Source organism: Vulpes lagopus, chromosome 6 (genome assembly GCF_018345385.1).
Source record: "Vulpes lagopus strain Blue_001 chromosome 6, ASM1834538v1, whole genome shotgun sequence".
NCBI lineage: Eukaryota > Metazoa > Chordata > Mammalia > Carnivora > Canidae > Vulpes > Vulpes lagopus.
Genome location: NC_054829.1, coordinates 97,366,475 through 97,387,301, shown reverse-complemented (window position 1 = coordinate 97,387,301; position 20,827 = coordinate 97,366,475). Strand labels below are relative to the sequence as shown.

Genomic DNA, 20,827 nt, shown 5'->3' with positions numbered 1-20,827 from the left:
CCTAGAGCTACATATACATGAATCACTTAATTGTAATATGGAGGTTTGACTTTGATGAAAAACCTATTTATTTACAAATGATTCAGAATCATAGTTATTAAGAAAAAATGAACTAGGGGTGGTGGAAGGGGAGGAGGGCGGGGGTGGGGGTGAATGGGTGATGGGCACTGAGGGGGGCACTTGATGGGATGAGCACTGGGTGTTATTCTGTATGTTGGCAAATTGAACACCAATAAAAAATAAATTTATTATAAAAAAAGGAATTGATTATGATGTATACAGCAATGTTTGATGTGAGGACAATAGTATAGAACTTGATTCCTTAAGTTTCTTTGTAAAATAAGGCAGATTGATTGTAACTCTTTTTGAGAGTATTTTTACTGAAGAGAGATATTGAAGTACATGACTTCTAGTAGATTTTTATTTTAATAATAGATTTTATTTAAACATTCTAAAATGAATATAGGAATATTTCACATAACCGATGTATTTATATTGTCTTCAAATCAACTCGACATATTTCTCTCACAAATAGAGCAAGAATATTAAATATCAGTAATATCAAAAAAAAAAAAAAAGAAAGAAAATGCGAGCCTAAAACAGATTTAGAATAGCCCTGTGGAGAAGAGATAATAGAGATCTTACCACTTACTTCATCCCGCTATGAGGTTAGATGGGGTTGTGGGTGGTGGCCAAGAAGGCTACAGAAGCCCCCACAACAAAAGCCTGGATAATGTAACCTTTTATAAAGGGTTGGCAAATACTGTTTTTGTTCCTTTTCTGTTCTCAGACCTTCTACAGTTTCGAATCCTCTTTGCAGTATTATTATCAGAACAAATCATCCAACCCTGATATCATACAGATCCTCTGAATTTTGTGTTCTTGATACTGGAGACATTTTGTGGGTCTAGCTTTTTTATACTACTTCTAGCATTAACAGGAACTTTTCTCTCCACAAGTTACCACTGTTTTAACTTGTGCTGTCTTTGGCCTGGGAAGGATGATCTTTCAGTCATCATGGGGTGTAAGCTGGCTGGTGCACCCAGGTTTCTTGGGATTGATCTGAACAAAGACAAATTTGAGAAGGCCTTGGCTATGAGAGTCACCAAGTGCATCAACCCTCAGGACTCTATGAAGCCCATCAGTGCAGTGCTGTCAGAAATGACAGGCAACACTGTTGCCTACAGTTTTGAAGTCATTGGGCATCTTGAAAGGATGGTAAGAGGCAAGATAGGGGAGCCACACAACACCCCTGTTTGATTACACAAAGTGAAACTCACTTTCTATACCTTTGTTAGCAACCAACTATGGAAATACCTGCTATGTAAAAACTAGTAACCATTAAGAAATTTTGTTTAAAAAGTCAAAAGCTTATGAGCCGGTGTCCTGACCATAAGTATCACATTATACCACACTCATGTGACCAGAGTCCAAGGCAGTGAAACACCTAGACAAATTTTTGTGTTATCTTTCTTGTATATGTGGATTTCTTGGCAATGGTGATTCTATCTCTTATACTTTAGTAAGTCAAATATCACAAATATCTCTGAGGAGAGATAAGGAGATCCAAGGGGAAAGGAGACTATTCCAAATTTGGTAGTCTCTTCCTCAAAATCTGTGATGTATCCAACCTCACTCTTTACCCCTGAGTTTTATTTTCTCTTATGTGAATTTCCTTAGAACAGAAGCCTTCAACTTTCTAAAATATGTCTCCATTGCAGCAGACAGCAGCACCAGATCTCCATTTAGATTTGAGAAGCAGGTCCAGGGCTCCTGGGGTAGGGTAAAGGGACTTGGATATATGGAACAAGGTCAATCTTGCTCATGACTGAGTAGTATATTTAATTCACTTTAATACTTATGGCAATGTATGAATATTTAGCCTTTAATTTACCATTGTTGTCATATCCCTTTTGCACTCAGAATTATTCCATAACAACAAATAGCATTCTACATTGTATGTTTACAGAGCCAATATGCAATGTTGGGTATATTGTTAGGGCCTGTTGATTTCTAGTAATACTTTGATGAGCCCTGGTCTCTGAAAAATGCCCACATCCACTGCCACAATCTAGCGACTATTCAAAAAATTATTAATAGAAAACCAGACGGGCATATGGCCCCAAAATGTGGGGTTAGTCTCCAAGATGTGCCCCCAAAAGAAACTCCTTTCTCACATCTTAGTTTATTTAATTTTCATACTAAACTTTTTTTTAAATGTCTAGGTTAATTGATTTACTATAGTTAATTCAATTTAGTTGAATTTGAATGACTTTTCAGGGCTTATCTGAAGTGCTGATATTGGTCTGAAAATAGCACAGGAATTTTCTGTTGTGTTTTGATCCATGGTACGCTGAAATGCTGTGAACACTGACCACAATAATTTCTGCTTTCTGCCTTGAAGAGCAAATGTATGAAAAAGTTAACCTGGGCAGCCCGGGTGGCTCAGCGGTTTAGCGCCACCTTCAGCCCAGGGAGGGATCCCCGGAGACCCGAAACCGAGTCCCACATCAGGCTCCCTGCATGGAGCCTGCTTCTCCTTCTGCCTGTGTCTCTGCCCCCCGCCCTCTCTCTCTCTCTGTCTCTCATGAATAAATAAATAAAATCTAAAAAAAAAAAGTTAACAAGACTAGAGTTATAATATAATGAGAATATTTTTTTAAGCAAGAAGAAAACAAAACGCATGTGGACCTAATTTAGCATCATGACTCGAAAACTGAACTGTCTGCTGGAACCACAACAATACCAGCATGGTGGAAGGTGCTTCTCCATGAGCCAATATACTCATCTATGACCTTATGCTGCTCTTCGCTGGACACAAATGGCTGGGATTTTTTTTAGGGGTAAGGACAACAGAGTCTCTGACCTGAGAGTGGTGTCTTTAACTCTGGGGCTTCAACAAGTAAGAGATGCCTATTATCTCCTCATATCTCCCTTACAGGACTTGCAAGAATGGGTATAAAATGAGACCATGACCACAATGATGCAAAAGGTAATTACCCACCCCTCCCCTTGACTTAGGGCTATTAGTGGGCACATGTGTAATATTAGCATCTGTAACTCAAGTTCCTCAAAGGCCTGATAAGAAGCACCAGCACTGTCTCCACTGGGATGATCTTATGGGACAAGAAGTTCTAATTGATTGTTCTCAATATACATAAGAACATGTATGAAAAATAGAATGTAATCAATTCACAGCAGCATCAGAAAAAATTCTGGACTCTGAGCCAAAAGATGCAAAAGGGGCTTGTTACATTTTATAAGGACAATTGAGATTCACACTGAAATGACTGACATAGACAATGGCCAATTCTTGGTCCTGGTCTTATATGAACTATCAGCAGGATCTGATCTAACTGGTGGTTCCATTTTTCTCAAACATTCAGTTCACTTGGCTTCTAGATATTACTTTCTTCTTTTTCTCTCCTTTTTTTTAATTCTCCTATCTCACTGGTCAGTCCTTCCAGGAATCTATGCTGGATCCTCTACATCCCTCAGACATATAACTTTGGGGTATCCTAGGGCTCGGTCCTCAGACTTTCTCCTCTTTACTTCCATCTACTTCCAAGGTGATCTCCTCTGGTCTCATGGCTTTAAATACATTGTTTACAATACTTACGGTTCTATCTTCAGCCTAGACCTCCATCTGAGCTACAGACTCATATATCTAATTAGCTGACACCTCCACCTGGATGTTTGATAGGCATGCAAACTTAACTTGCCCCAGACCATGCCTGATTCCACTGCTTCTACTCTAGCCCTCAACCTGTTCCTCCCAGTCTTCCCACTTCAGCAAACGATATCTCCGTCATTCCTGTTGCTCAGGCCCCAAACCTTGGATTATGCTCTTTCTCTCAAATAATGAATATTTCAGCAAGTCCTATTGGCTCTATCTTCCAAGTATACCCAGGGTCTGATCATTTCTCACCAGCACCATCACTCATCCAAGCTTCTATCCTCTCCTTCCTGCATTACAGTAACTTCTTAAATGGTCTCCATGCTTTTGCCCTTTGCCCTCATATAGAATATTCACCTCGAGCAGACAGAGTGTGACTGTTAAAAATGGAAGTCAGATCAGGTCACGCCTCTCTCAAAATCCTCTAATGGCTTCCTTTTTTCACTCAGAATAAAATCCCAAGATACACAACGGCCAAAAGCCCCCCCCCCCCCCATATGATCTGGTTCTCTGACCCCAGGAGCTACTATTCTTCTGTTCTCATGCTCCTCTAGCTGCACTAATGCCCTCACCTTCTCATAGGCCAAGACTTGACCTTGTTGGCCTTTGCATTTACTCTGCCCTCTCCTTGAAATATTCTTTCCCAAGATGTCTGGCTAACTAATTTCCTTTATGTTTTTGCTCAAATGTCACTTTGTCAGGCAGCCCTTCCCTGAGCTTTATGAAGGAGTATTCCTTCCCTACCTCCCTACCATTGCTCCCTACTGCCCTTACTCTATATTTCTCCTTTGTGCTTGTCATGGATTACTCATTTATTGTTAGTGTCTCTGCACTAAAAACAAAAGGATTCTCTTGCTTCCTGAGATCAGGGACTTGGTATATTTTGCCTCTGCTATATTCTCAGCCCCGAATTGGTACCTGATACTCAGTATATACTCAAGAGATATTTACTAATAACTGAATTTTACTTTTTAATACTCTTAAATTGTCCATAGTCTCCCCACATGACACAAATAGTCAAAGTGAAGAGGCTCAACTTAGAACTCGTATTGTTTGTTCCATAATTCAAGTTTTATTTCCTCTAAAGAATCTTCTCTAAAGAACCCCATCCATACCAACAAGCCCCTCATTCTCAGAACTCAGTTACTGTGGAAAGAAAAAAAGCTTTGGCCTCACATTGACCATGGTGTCATGGGTAACCCTGACAAAAGCTGTAACATCAGACTGCTCAGTAGGCTCCAGAGAGAATGGGAAGAAAGGTAGTGAAACCAAAAACAATGAACTAGAGACAATTCTTTCTGTAAAGACAGTTCTATGTAAAAGGAACACATACAGGGCAACAAAAAGAAGATGCAGGCATCAAGAAAGGGTTTTTTTGGTACATTTTTTTGACTTTGTTTCTTAAGAGAAGTGAGATACAGTCTGTGTGCTCTTGAGAATATGGGGAAAGATAATACTGGAGAGAGAAGGGATAAATATAACAAAATGTAAAGATCATTTAGTAAAATCTAAAGAGAAAATGTGAGCTTATTTATAGGTTGGAAAAGCAGAGAGAATGTTCCAAAACCAGTGACTGATTTCCTGGCAAAGAAATTTGACCTGGACCAGCTGATTACCTATGTTTTACCTTTTAAAATAAAATCAGTAAAGAATTTGAACTGCTCTTATTCAGGGCAAAGGCCTCTTTTTGTATAGTGATCTTAATTCCTCCCCACAGGCTACTTTTAAAATTTAATATTTTATAATTGTGCCCATTTCCTTCATATTTTATTTCTGATTATTTAATCTAGCAAGATTGATATCACTGATTACTTCTTCATAGACTTAGTATATCACTCTCCTCTATTCTCTATTAACCTTTTTTTTTTCTGTTTAAGTCATTGTTTATTACAGAAAAAATGAGCTCACAACAAGCAAGAGGGTTCAACAGATTCGCTGGACTGATCTGGTGTGAAATAATTGCATTGATGACTTTCTTCAAATTGTGATCACCAGATAGTGCCTGGCAATTATTTTGAACAGCTGGTTGCTATTGTGCGTCTATTTATAAAGCCATCCTCTTCAACGAAACTGGGATCTTTTTTTATTTTCTTTTTTAGTTGATTTCATCTTGGCTATTTTTATCTCATGTAAAGATGTTCATTTCTTCAAGTATGCCACAAAAACTTACTTTATAGTTTTCTAAGTACTTTTTCAAATGTACTTTCTTCTAATAATTTTATTATTGTTGTTTTTGTTACCATTTCCAGTTGAAGAAACTAAGATTGTGAGTGGCAAGTAAATAACTTGCCAGACCTTGCAGGTGCAGCACCAGGATACAAACTCAGTGCCAAAGCCTGCACTCTTTCCACCACTACCAAGCTCCTTGGACGGAGCTGGCAAGTTCTGGGCAAACATGAGTCTTCTTGTCACTCTGTGTTGCTTCAGAGGGTTGGATAAGGGTAGAAGTAGGATATGAAGAATTCACACAAGTGTCAATTGGGACATCTGTTTCATGGATGTCTGAAACAGCCTTCAGAGAGCCTGTCTACAAGATGAAATAGATTTCATTCACTGAGTCTATAAATATTTACTCAATATCCGCTATGTGCCAGGGATATGGGTTTCATTAGCAAAAGGAACTATACCTTTAAATGAGATCCATAGTCTCACTAATTATTCCCCTGCATGCTTTTTCAGTGTTGTCTCTAAATCTAGTCTAGATTACTAGATCATTACATCATGAATATTCAAACTGTTTGTAATAATAATAAAAAAAAACAATAGGTCCAACTGTCAGAATCACCCAAATACCTCCACTCAGTTAAGCAAAAGTAATAGCTTAATATGGCCAGTTTGAAAAATCATTATTAATTCTTGTCCAAAGAAACAAATGCTGCTTTCAGGCAAATATCCTACCTTATGCAGTAACTTCCAAATGTTTATTTATAAACCAAAGATCTTCAATTTCCACCTACTTCCTGTATACCTCCACTTTAATGACTCACTCATATCAGCTTTGTCCCAAACAAAAGGTACATTTCACTGGTACACTTATCTCAGCAAATAATGCCACTTTTTCTGCTTTTACAGACTAGAAGCCACAGCCTCATATTTGACTTTTTTTTCACTCTTCCCTAGCACACGCAAAACTGATGCTAAGACCCAGTGGTGCCCGCTCCAATATGCTCCCCTCTCATTGCTCATGATCATGACCTTAGCTCAGTCGAATCATCTGTCATCTGGACATGTTAACATAGCAGTGGGATACCAGGTCTCCTGCCTACTGCATTTTAACATAATAGGCCTTCACTAAACTGCTAAAACTCAAGTTGTTCCAAAATGCCAATGCCTTAGCATAGTCTTGAAAATCTTTACTATTGTACCACAACCTATTTTATTTACTAATGTATCCAGTCTTTCAACAACTAAGAATTTAACACCCACTCCAGAGCTGTGTCTGTGCTAGGCTCTGGGGATACAGTGAAGGAGGAGATCTCATCTACTTTTACAAGTCTGCTAGGCATCTCGGAGTTTAAGGGTGCTGTATTACCCTTCCTTCCACGCTCACCCTGCTTCCTCGTGGTGGCCTTTTTCTTAACCGATCCACATTTTTATTTTTTACAACCGGACCTCCACCCCCAACTTCTCCCAGCCCAGCTGGGCTTCCTTTGTTGGAACTGACTGATGATCTTCCTCACTACCCTTAAGTATTGAAAGTACTTTGTATAATTTTAGTGGAATTATTATTATTAAAGAGAAAAATTTTACAATCCTAACTGGCTTTTTCCAAGTAAAGAGCTGCAGACCCTGAAAGGAGCTTGTACCCATGTGTCATTGCCTGCACTTTCTTCGGCTCTGTTCTTTATACTGTGACTGTGTTCTATTTGTCATACTCAGGGTAATAAAGAAGTTTCAGATTAAAAAAAAGAAAAAAAAGAGGCTTTTACTAGCCTTAAACATGTTTTCTCTTCAGCCGGAAAAAATCATTTCCCCTTGCTAGCCTGTTGCAAATATACTGATGCTTTGAGAATTGACTCAGGTATTCTTATCAAAGACCCATGAAAAAGAAGTTAATTGGTGAGGACCTCAGGCCCAGAGGATTTCCAATAGCAGAATTTACTGGAAGATTCCTATAACAGATAGGAAGGACAATTGCTTAAACTGTCATTTGGAAGGCATGGAATCAAATTACTAAAAATGATCATTTTACCTCTCAACTTCTGAACTGTCTAGATGTTTTGAGTCTAAGCACCTGGAAGTCTTCATTGTGTGATGGTGACCTGGAGCTCCCCTATCACATCTCCCTCCATTGTGATCATGGATCTGTTTCAAAAATACAAGCAGAAGTAGATTTGGTGAAGATATATAATCTTTATAAAACAAATATTTAGAGTCTTGTTAGCCCCTGGGAATTAGCCCAGGACTTAGGTCAACAGTATTAAAATTTTAAATTTACATTTCCTAAGGCTGTAGTTATGCTGGAATTTTTATGCCTGGATTGAAATAGTTTTTTGTTTGTTTGTTTGTTTTTTGTTTTTTAAAAGAGATTTAACCAGCTGCCACCTCCTAAAACAGATTGGGCATATAAAGATAACAGTTTATGTATTTCCTAAGGTAATGGTCATTTTATGGATGGTCTTTAACACATTGTAACCATATTTTTTTGGATTCAAATAGAAATTGTTTTTAAAAACACTTATTGTAAATTAACTTGAATTAGGTTTTCAGATCTGCTCATTCCTTGATTAGATTAGGAGAGAAATAGGGTCATTTAAGGGCAGAGCACATTTTTTAATCATTAACTTTAAGAATAATCATTATATAACTAGGTGAAACTGAAGAACATAACAAAGTGCATGAAACTTTACCAGCATATGTTAATATTTTCAGAAAACATGCCTTTTTATACTATTACTTAAATATAAAAGTACAGATAGAATTACATTGTAATAAATATCCTAATGTTGGGCTCAGTAAAATAGAATTGTAAGTCCCCAAGTCCCTGTTTACTTAGTAATGACTCTGATTTAACAACCACAAAAAAATGTTTTCAATTTGGTGCAACTACATTGGTATATCTATCTAATGTACAACTAAATTTCTTAAAAATTAAATATTTTACAAAATATTTTGTGGTGTTATATTTTGTTAGAAGAGGTCAGTTTTATTTTGTTATTGAGCTTTTACTAGCTGTGGATAAAATATTAAAACCCCTGAAAAACATATGAGATGCTTTATAAGAAAAATAAGTAAGGTGGGTATAGCAGAAATTGGGGGTTTTAATACAAAGACATAATATAGCTTAGACAAATCTGCCTTGGCAGATTGCAAAATCTCCAAATAATTTTGAGCCACTTTTATACAATGAGCATTTCCCATAAGTGGCTTGAACCCAAGGAGTAAAGTTCTCTTTCCTTCTCTTATTTGTTGATCTAGTTTAATCTAGGTTAAAAAAAAAAAAAAAAAAAACACCAAATAGCTGAATATCTAAAAAAGTACACGGGGTTCCTTTTTGAAGTAACTTCATCATCAGCTAAGTTTGGCAATAGCAATTTTCAAGGCATTTGTCAGAGTCACAGTTTATAAATAATATACATAATACATATATAACTATGTATATTTATATACATACTATATATACAATCTCTACCTAAGAATCATTGAGAGACATTTCCCTCAGCTATTAGCAATGTTTACAGGTAGAACCCTATGACCTAATGAATTAAAAGAGCCCCCAGAGAAGAATTTTTTTTAATTGGAGTTCAATTTGCCAACAAGTAGCGTAACACCTCAGTGCTCATCCCGTCAAATGCCCCCCTCGGTGCCTGTAACCCAGTCACCCCAACTCCCTGCCCCACCTCCCTTTCCACCACCCTTTGTTTGTTTACCAGATTTAGGAGTCTGTCATGTTCTGACACCCTCACTGATATTTTCACTCATTTTCTCTTTCCCTTTATTCCCTTTCGCTATTTTTTATATTCCCCAAATGAATGAGACCATATAATGTTTGTCCTTCTCCAATTGACTTATTTCACTCAGCATAATACCCTCCAGTTCCATCCACGTCGAAGCAAATGGTGGGTTTGTCATTTCTAATGGCTGAGTAATATTCTATTGTATACATAGACCACATCTTCTTTATCCATTTATCTTTCGATGGACACTGAGGCTCCTTCCACAGTTTGGCTATTGTGGACATTGCTGCTATGAACATTGGGGTGCAGGTGTCCTGCCGTTTCACTGCCTCTGTATCTTTGGGGTAAATCCCCAGCAGTGCAATTGCTGGGTCATAGAGTAGATCTATTTTTAACTCTTTGAGGAACCTCCACACAGTTTTCCAGAGTGGCTGCACCAGTTCACATTCCTACCAACAGTGTAAGAGGGCTCCCCTTTCTCTGCATCCTCTCCAACATTTGTTGCTTCCTGTCTTGTTAATTTTCTACATTCTCACTGGTGTGAGGTGGTATCTCATTGTGGGTTTGATTCGTATTTCCCTGATGGCAGGTGATGCGAGCATTTTCTCATGTGCTGTTTGGCCATGTCCATGTCTTCCTCTGTGAGATTTCTGTTCATGTCTTTTGCCCATTTCATGATTGGATTGTTTGTTTCTTTGGTGTTGAGTTTAAGAAGTTCTTTATAGATCTTGGAAACTAGCCCTTTATCTGATGCGTCATTTGCAAATATCTTCTCCCATTCTGTAGGTTGTCTTTGAGTTTTGTTGACTGTTTCTTTTGCTGTGCAGAAGCCTTTTTATCTTGATAAAGTGCCAATAGTTCATTTTTGCTTTTGTTTCCCTTGCCTTCATAGGTGTATCTTGCAAGAAGTTGTTGTGGCCAAGTTCAAAAAGGGTGTTGCCTGTGTTCCCCTCTAGGATTTTGATGGATTCTTGTCTCACACTTAGATCTTTCATCCATTTTTAGTTTATTTTTGTGTATGAAGTAAGAGAATGGTCCAGTTTCATTCTTCTACATGTGGCTGTCCATTTTTCCCAGCACCATTTATTGAAGAGACTGTCTTTCTTCCAATGGATAGTCTTTCCTGCTTTGTCGAATATTAGTTGACCATAGAGTTGAGGGGCAATTCCTGGGTTCTCTGTTCTATTCCATTGATCTGTGTGTCTCTTTTTGTGCCAGTACCACACTGTCTTGATGACCACAGCTTTATAGTACAACCTGAATCCGGCATTGTGATGCCCCCGGCTTTGATTTTCTTTTTCAATATTCCCCTGGCTATTCGGGGTCTTTTCTGATTCCACACAAATCTTAAGATGATTTGTTCCAACTCTCTGGAGAAAGTCCATGGTGTGTTGATAGGGATTGCATTGAACGTGTAAATTGCCCTGGGTAACATTGACATTTTAACAATATTAATTCTTCCAATCCATGAGCATGGAATATTTTTCCATCTCTTTGTGTCTTCCTCAATTTCTTTCAGAAGTGTTCTGTAGTTTTCAGGGTATAGATCCTTTACCTCTTTGGTTAGGTTTATTCCTAGGTATCTTATGGTTTTCAGTGCAATTGTAAATGGGATTGACTCCTTAATTTCTCTTTCTTCAGTCTCATTATTAGCGTATATAAATGCCACTGATTTCTGGGCATTGATTTTGTATCCTACCACATTGCTGAATTGCTGTATGAGTTCTAGGAATCTTGGGGTGGAGTCTTTGGGTTTTCTATGTACAGTATCATGTCATCAGTGAAGAGGGAGAGTTTGACTTCTTCTTTGTCAATTTGAATGCCTTTTATTTCTTTTTGTTGCCTGATTGCCGAGGCTAGGACTTCTAGTACTATGTTGAATAGCAGTGGGGAGAGTGGACATCCCTGTCATGTTCCTGATCTTAGGGGAAAGGCTCCCAGTGCTTCCCCATTGAGAATGATATTTGCTGTGGGCTTTTCATAGATGGCTTTTAAGATGCTGAGGAATGTTCCCTCTATCCCTACACTCTGAAGAGTTTTGATCAGGAATGGATGCTGTATTTTGTCAAATGCTTTCTCTGCATCTATTGAGAGGATCATATGGTTCTTGTTTTTTCCCGTGTTGATATGATCTATCACATTGATTGTTTTATGAGTGTTGAACCAGTCTTGCATCCCCAGGATAAATCTCACTTGGTCTTGGTGGATAATCTTCTTAATGTACTGTTGGATCCTATTGGCTAGTATCTTGTTGAGAATTTTTGCATCTCTGTTCATCAGGAAGGTTGGTGTATAATTCTCCTTTTTGGTGGGGTGTTTGGCTTTGGAATTAAGGTGATGCTGGCCTCATAGAATGAGTTTGGAAGAATTCCATCTCTATCTTTCAGAACAGCTTTAGTAGAATAGGTATGGTTTCTTCTATAAAAGTTTGATAGAATTCCCCGGGGAAGCCATCTGGCCCTGGACTTTTGTGTCTTCGGAGGTTTTTGATGACTGGTTCAGTTTCCTCCCTGGTTATCGACCTGTTCAGGTTTTCTATTTCTTCCTGTTTCAGTTTTGGTAGTTTGTGGTTTTCCAGAAATGTTTCCATTTCTTCTAGATTGCCTAATTTATTGGCATATAGCTGCTCATAAAAAGTTTTAAAATCGTTTGTATTTCCTTGGTATTGGTATTGGTGATCTCTCCTTTTTCATTCATGATTTTATTAATTTGAGTCTTTTCTCTTTTGTTTTTAATAAGACTGGCTAATGATTTATCTATCTTAATTCTTTGAAAGAACCAACTCCTGGTCTTGTTGATCTGTTCCACAGTTCTTGTGGTCTCTATTTCATTGAGTTCTGCTTGAATCTTTATTAACTCTCTTCTTCCGCTGGGTGTAGGTTTTATTTGCTGTTTTTTCTCCAGCTCCTTTAGGTGCAAGGTGAGTTTTTGTATTTGAGTTCTTTCCAGTTTTTTGAGGGATGCTTGTATTGTGATGTATTTTGCTCTCAGGACTGCTTTTGCTGTATCCCAAAGATTTTGAGCTGTTGTATCTTCATTCTTATTAGTTTCTATGAATCTTTTTAATTCTTCTCTAATTTCCTGGTTGACCCTTTCATCTTTTAGCATGATGGTCTTTAACCTCCACGTTTTTGAATTTCTTCCAAATTTCTTCCTGTGATTTAGTTCTATTTTCAAAGTATTATGGTCTGAAAATATACAGGGGATGATCCCAATCTTTTGGTATCAGTTAAGACCTGATTTGTGACCCAGTATGTAGTCTATTCTGGAGAAAGTTTCATATGCACTTGAGAAGAATGTGTATTCAGTTGTGTTTGTATGTAAAGTTCTGTAAATATCTGTGAAATCCATCTGGTCCAGTGTATCATTTAAAGCTCTTGTTTCTTTGCATATGTTGTGCTTAGAATTTCTGTCATTTACAGAAAGTGATGTGTTAAAGTCTCCCAGTATTAGTGTATTATTATCTAAGTATGTCTTATCTTTGGTTATTAATTGATTGATATACTTTGCAGCTCCTGCATTCGGGGCATAAATATTCATGATTACTGGGTCCTCTTATTGGATAGATTCTTTAAGTATGATATAGTGTCCCTCTTCATCTCTTACTACAGTCTTTGGGATAAACTTTAATTTATCTGATATGAGGATTGCTACCCTAGTTTTCTTTTGAGGACCATTTGAATGGTAAATTGTTCTCCAACCTTTCATTTTCAGGCTGGAGGTATCCTTAGGTCTAAAATGAGTCTCTTGTAGACAGCAAATAGACAGGTCTTGCTTTATTTATCTAGTCGAAACCCTACACCTTTTGGTGGGATCATTAAGCCCATCCACGATCAGAGTTAGTATTGAAAGATATGAATTTAGTGTCATCATTATACCTATTCAGTCCCTGTTTTTTGGGATTGTTTCCTTGGACTTTCTCTTTCTTTTACAGAGTCCCCCTTAATATTTCTTTGTTTTCCCCTTAATATTTCTTGCAGAGCTAGTTTGGTGGTCACATATTCTTTCAGTTTCTGCCTCTCTTAGAAGCTCTTTATCTCTCCTATTCTGAATGAGAGCCTTGCTGGATAGAGTATTCTTGGCTGCAGGTTTTTCTCATTTAGGACCCTGAATATATCCTCCCAGCCCTTTCTGGCCTGTCAGTTCCCTGTGGAGAGGTCTGCTGTTAACCTAATACGTCTCCCCATAAAGGTTAGGGACTGCTTGTATCTTGCTGCTTTAAGGATCTTCTCTTTATCTTTGGAATTTGCAAGTTTCACTGTTAAATGTCAGGGTGTTAAATGGTTTTTATTGATTTTAGGGGGGAGATCTCTCTATCTCTTGGGTCTGAATACCTGTTTCCCTCCCCAAGTTAGGGAAGTTCTCAGCTATGATTTGTTCAAATACACTTTCTGGTCCTCTGTCCCTTTCAGCACCCTCTGGAACCCCAATTAAACTAGATTTTTTTCCTTCTGAGGCTGTCATTTATTTCCCTTAACCTTTCCTCATGATCTTTTCATTGTTTTTCTCTTTTTTCCTCAGCTTCCTTCCTTGCCATCAACTTGTCTTCTATGTCATCACTCGTTGTTCTACCTCATTAACCCTCATCGTTAGGACCTCCAGTTTGGATTGCATCTCATTTAATTGATTTTTAATTTCAGCCTGATTAGATCTAAATACTGCAGTCATGAAGCCTCTTGAATCCTTTATGCTTTTTTCCAGATCCACCATAGGTTTATAATTATGCTTCTGAATTGGCTTTCTGACATCTAATTGTAATCCAAATTCTGTAATTCTGTGAGAGAGAGTACTGTTTCTGATTCTTTCCTTTGTGGTGAGTTCTTCCTTCTAGTCATTTTGCTCAGTGCAGAGTGGCTAAAAACAAGTTATACTGGAAAAAGGAATGAAAAAAAAGGGGAAAAAATGGGGAAAACTAAGAAAGAACAAAGAACAAAAGCAAAAACAAAAACAAAACAAAAGCAAAACGAAGAGAAACGAACAAACAAAAACCAAGGAGGGGCATCCTCTGATTCTATATACTGTAAGTCCCTCGACTTCCCCTGGAGCTTTCCAGTGCTGCTCAGTCAAGAACTTGCTCTTCCCCTGTCCTTCCAGCTGGTCTTCTGGGGGAGGGGCCTGCTGTGCTGATTCTCAGGTGTGTGCACCTGGGGGAGCTGCCCCACCCCCTGCCAGGTGCACGGCTCAGTGGGAGCTGCTTATCCTGTGAGGCTCCTGTTCCCAGATGGCCCTACTCTGTCCCAGGCACAGGGTGACACCAGGAGGAACATGGCGGCGGCCAGCTCTCCAGCCCTAGAGTAAGCTCCTGCAGTAACTACCACAGCTCCCAGTCTACACGGGCCTGGATGTTGTGGTGGGGTGGGGGCATTGATCTGCACAGCTGGGGGGTGCCAGGTGGCATGATCGCCCTCGCTGTCCTGTGTCCTTCCGGCCTCCACCTGTCCTAGGGGGAGCGCCAGATCCTGGGCTGTGTCCCCCAGCGCCCTAGGATCCAGGGCCTGCGCCACTGGAATCGCACTCCCAGGGCCACGCAGCCCCCTCCACGTGGAGCAAGAAGAATTTTTAATCAGAAAAATACATGAAATGAATTGTCTCCTATCTCAAACTTAAAAACATTAAGACAACTGAAGTTATTTTCAAGTATAGTTATAGCAAAGGAAATAAATCCAAGAAGGAATTAGGTCGGTTTTTGAAATAAACTCCACTTGATTGGACTAGAACTTCCTATCAATTATTTTTTTACAAATGTTACATATGCCATTATTTCATATATTTAATATTTATTATGAAACTTTTTGAAATGATTTTCCATTTCTGAACTTGTCATGGCCAAATACTAAAGAGAAAGACTTTTTATTATCTTACCAGGGAAACCTGCCTGTGAATGGTTTTTTGAAACATCAGAAAACACTGGCTGTAAGGTGAGACGAGCAAACTGATAGTTTTTGTATATTTTTCATTTTAGTCAACGAAGCTATGAAGCAGTGTCAAAGTGGATGTTATATCAAAGGACAAAGGAGCAAGAAATACCTAGAGGAATGTTAGAAGAAATATCCTTCTTATTTAAGCTTCTTGTTTAAATAAATTTTAATCACTAAAATTTTAATCACTTAAATAATGTGTGAGAGGTATTAATTCATATGGCAATTTTCCCCCCCACTTCAACCATGTACCAAGTACTGAGTTAGGTAAATACCTAGCTCACAGTGGCAAATAAAACAGACACAGCGTCTGCCCTTATAGATCATATAGTATAGCAAAAGATCATTTAGTAAGAAAAGTAAATAAACATATATTACATAAATTTGTGCTAAGTGGTAAATAGGGGAATGACCAAGTTACTTTGTTAGAGAAAAAAAGGGGGGGTGCAGAAGGAATTTTCAGCTTTCTATAAGGAATTTTGGACAGCCAACTGACAGGATCACTTTAAGTTCACATATGAAGTTTGAGCTGGAACCAGCACTCCAGGGAGACAGGCAAAATTCTCCCATTGAAGGAACCACATGGCCAAAGGCCTGTAATTTGGAAAGATTGACAGCCTCCTACTGAGAGAAAAAGGCCAGCACAGCTAGTATTTGCCTCAAAATGTTTATAATATTGTTTGGGTTCATGAACATGAAGAAATGCTAATTCCTTAAGGACATTTTTTTAAATCTATTGATCTCAATAGTCTGCTCCCTTATACACTTGTCCAGAAAAGAACATGATTTAGTTTTCACCAAGACTGATATAAAATGATTTTTACTTAGAGGAAGGAAAAGACTATATATAGCTTTCCCCTGTGGCTTCAACTCCAATCTGCAAAATTCCTTCCTCCAGCATTTTTTATTCTCATTCCTTTTATATCTAAAATATTTTATAATCCTCTGTAATAATTAGCTGAGGCCTCAAAAACTAGTCTTTATCTTTCTCCTGCATATACGTTTATCCATCTTTTTGTTCCTCACTTCTTCAGAGTCAGATTCCATGACAGAAAAAATATGACAGAAAAAGTAAAAACCCCTGCTATTCCAGGCAATCAGCCTCGGGTTCCACTAGTTCTTTCCACTACCTACTGACATTGCCAGTCACCCTATGACCTATAGAGAAGTAACTGATGCCCTCCTTGAGAGTTTAAACCATTACACATATAGTTTCAGAAAACAGGGACTATACTCCAATCCCTTTCTTTAAATATTACCTAGTAGAGCATCCTGTGCCCAATGGACACTATGCACTCTTGACTGATTCAAAATCCAACTGAGAGGATTATGTATTTCTGGCAGTACCAAGAATCCAACACACTAAATACATCATCATGTGAGCCAAAGAATTGAATGAAGTAGTAAAGTATATTCTTGGCCACCGCTTGTTCCAGCAGTCATATATTTAATTTCAAATTTGGATTTATTTTTCTCTATTGTGAATGAACAAGACTCTCACTTAAAAATCAAGTCAACATTTTAATTAAAAATAATGTTTCCTTGAACCTGCAGTTGTACATTTGGGGACGGGGGGAATCATTGTTTTAACTTCGCTGGAATTTGATAGATTTTGAGGCAAATTTTGGCAAAGAACCATATACTTACATAACTATTTGGCATACCTCAACTGTAGCACTATTCATTCAGGAAAGCATATTGTGAAACAAACTTGGATAAAAAAAAAACATCACGTGCAAATATCATAGTGTGATTGTGGATTAGAGCTTTAGTCAAAAGTATGAGTGGTCAGTTGATTCAGAGGCCTGAGTTCCAACTCTCAACATTTGAAGTTCCATCTTGTTCTAACTTTCTAGAAAAGAAAGACTTAACTAGAATGAGGGATCCTGATTTCTCTGTATCTTGGAAAGGAATACTGAGGAGTGTCTACATATGAATTAAAGGTGGTAAAGCACTTCTACTTAACTTTTGCAAAATAGGGGGCCCATGCTAGTGCTTTAGTTCTGACAAATGAGAATCATAGTATGGGGTCTTGCCAAGAAGCCACCAAAGGTCCTGGAAAGCACTTGGCTGAATTCTAAAGAAACTCGAGTGAGTCAGCTTGTTAAAGGTGTAATACCTCCAAAAGAGAGAGGCCTGGGTTCTAGGACCTCAACCCTAGCACTATTAGAGGCCCTGTTTCATTCCTATTTGTTTCTAGAATGCTTGGTATGATAAATCACACCGAATTTGGATGTTATCACTTTGAAACTTAAATTACTATAGCATCGGTCATTTTTTAAAAGCCAATTTCCTCATATTCTGAGGTTTCTCTTTTTTGAATAATATTGTTTCATCCTTTCCCCTAGTTGCTTCATGAGTGATTAAGCCATGGAGAATGTGTTGTTCTCCAAAGTCTTTCCTCTAATCACAGTAAGAGTAAAATGAAGAAAGTGAGCTACTTCCCTACCCTGGATGTTTATTTCCAGACTTTCCTAGAGGAGGTCAGGCATGTTCCTTTGGTGTTGGTGCATTAGGCAATGTTTGCAGGAATAGTAAGAGTCCCTGAAAGGAGAAACATCTAATCATTCCCTGAAGTCTCCCCACCTCACTTAGGAGACTTGCTAATATGAGGTCTCTCTCTACCTTTTCAAGAATATTCTTCTTCTTTTCAAAACTTACACAATGGGGATTGTACCTGATAGTCCATGCCCAGTACTTTCCCCTAAGAATAGTTTGGCATTTTGACCTTGAGATCTGGATGATCTCTCCAACTACTGGGGGATAATCATTGGGGTAACTCAAACTCATCAAATAAAACCCTTTATTCCCCCCAAAGGGATCTATCTCCTGGGTTTTCCATTTTAGTTTGTGGTCCCACCATCCACTCAAACTGGAAAGCTGGGCATCATGCTGGATTCCTCTTCTGCACCAGTCTTCACATCTAATGATTCATCAAGGCTCCTTGGTTTTACCTCCTATATATGAATCAATTCCCTCTCATTCCCTGCTAGCTCTTGTCCGGCTTTGTTTCCTCATCTCTTGCCCAAATGCCTGTAATAACCATCAAATACATGTCCCTGTCTGTTGCAGAATGGCTCTGGACTAGCCCATCCAAGGCCTCCAAGCCCACCAAGCCTCCAAGCCCACCCATGGCAGTGCCCAAACTGAGCATTCTCCCTTTCCATTCTTTAATATACAAAAAGGCTTTCTGAGTGTAAAGGAGAAAGCATCACCAACCTCCTCATACCACATTAACTCCTGTCAGGCCCCAGAGCAGGATCCCTCACAGTCCCAGTGTAGAAAGGATGTGTGAAGTAGAGAGGGTATGCCCGGTCCATTGTGGACCAGCTCTGCTTGGGCCCCAGTTTGTTCCTATTCAGGTGGGAGAGAGAACGAGGCCTCCACCTGAAAAGGATGGATAGAATGCCAAGTGCAGGTGCACCCTGTGGCCACAGCTCAGACCACACTGATGTCTTCTCCTTTCCATCACAGCAGGAACTCATTGTTCCTTTTCCCTTAGGGAAGAGCTTTCTCTTTCCCTGGCTTATTTCCCCTGAAACACAACAGAGAATTCAGGGTCTAGGTACCATAGACTTAACTGCTTTCTTTCATTGGAAATAAACTCAGTAATACTTTGGGAATCATGACATTCTTCTAGTTAGATTTACTGAGTTTTTAAATTTAATTTTACTAGTAATCACCAAAAACATAGCCTGTATGACCTTCTTAATTGTCTCTAATCTTTGGAAATTGTCAATACTTAATGAGCAATGTTACTATCCTAAACTCTAATTAGAGTTTTCCTATTACCTTTCTCCAAGGTAATTACAAGGAGAACTTTAGGAAATTCCATTTACCTTATTTCTTGTTCTTTCCACGCTTTTCCCCACAGTCCCCAGGTGAGGCATCTTAAAGGCAAATCTGATTACATCATTTCTTTACTTAAAATCCTTCATAAACTAAACTTTGTTCCATATGAGAATGAATTAAAGATCCTGTGTGATGGGCGGGCTGACCTCCCACCACCCCCTGTACTACCTGACAGGTTCAGGCAGCACTAAAATGCCTGAGGTCTCTCCTGTTCACATCATGCTTGGGTTTCTTCTTCCCTGTTTTCTCTCTTGCTACTCCTCCTCCTAGAATATTATCCCATCCTGCCCCCTTGGCTTAGCAAATTCCTGCTTAGTCATCAGGATTCAGGTTAGTCTTCACTCCTCCAGAATGTCTCCTCTGACCTCAGTGCTTGTCCACTCACTCATTAACCTGGGTATGATTCTGTCATTGAGCGCGCGATGGTACATGGTAGTATTCTGTTTATGGGCCTGTTCCTTCATGACTATTCATCTCTCTCCAGCCGCCAGCAGAGAGGCTAACAAGATTAGATGCCCAGTAGTGTTTCTTAAGTAACAAATGCAATGGAAGGTTTGGAAGGTTCTCATTCCAATGAGGACTCTTCTCCTCTGCAGGTCTTAGAAAGGAATTGAGGGCGGCAGTATCTAGTGAGGCCAAAAGTTAAAACTGAGTCTACTATCAGATTAGGAAGACAGATAAGACATAACTGCTCCTTTTTGCAGGTACTTTGGGACACTCTTCCAGGTGCCTTGTTGTTTCTCTTTTCTAGTAGAGTTGGAGACAATGAAGTCATAGCCAAAAACTTGTCCTTGATGGAGACACCCAACCCTAAAATGTTGGACCAGCTGTGCAACTTACACAAAGCACATCCTTACACAAAGCACACGTATGTCCTGCACAGTCTAGGAACTGCTTTAGGAATAAAAGCAAATGTACAGAAAAATGGTCTGTTAATATGTAATCGTATGTAAATCACATTCGAGCTTACAAATGACATCAGAGGCTGAGAACTTTGAGCCAGTATGCTTATATGCCTACTATGCCTTCAAGTCTTTCTTTTTCTACTGTATTTACATTTATTAGTTTTTAATCTCACTGAATTTATCCCATTAGTCCATTTTAAATCCAATCTCCCCACATAATTCCTTACCCAATAATAAGTTACAAACAAATAAATGTAGGTTGAAAGAATGGTTTAGTTCAGTCATCTCTACGTGTTTACTTTGGTGGTTGCTATACTTGCCATTTTACATTCTTCTCTTTGTTCCTTACATTGGTGAGCTTCGAACTAGTAAGCCAGAAACTAGAATTTTCATCACAATTGCGCTCATGCTGAATAGTCACTGTTTATTGACTTGTCTGGTGAACAACTCAAGGGGAGGAGCTCTATCAGTCAGGATCCTAGCAGGAAATAGTATACACAGTCTAATTAGAGTTTCACTGAAGAAAGTTTAATAACATTTTTTTCAGAGGTGCAGCTAGAATTAGCCACTCCAACAAGG

General features: G+C 38.7%; 1 protein-coding gene across 3 annotated transcripts in view; it reads right to left on the bottom strand.

Moving 5' to 3' along the window:
* The window catches only part of C6H4orf17 (chromosome 6 C4orf17 homolog), an 89,577-nt gene extending 70,019 nt beyond the window's left edge, over positions 1 to 19,558 (bottom strand). The window contains exons 1-2 of one of the 3 annotated variants that reach the window (XM_041759800.1): positions 19,512 to 19,557; positions 7,869 to 7,981 (exon numbers count right to left, since the gene is read on the bottom strand). The gene's annotated coding sequence lies outside the window, so the exon portion shown is untranslated. Of the gene's footprint in view, positions 1 to 7,868; positions 7,982 to 19,330 lie in introns of all 3 variants that reach the window. The other 2 variants (XM_041759799.1, XM_041759801.1) reach the window with 2 other exon arrangements.
* Between the last annotated feature and the right edge of the window lie 1,269 nt (positions 19,559 to 20,827).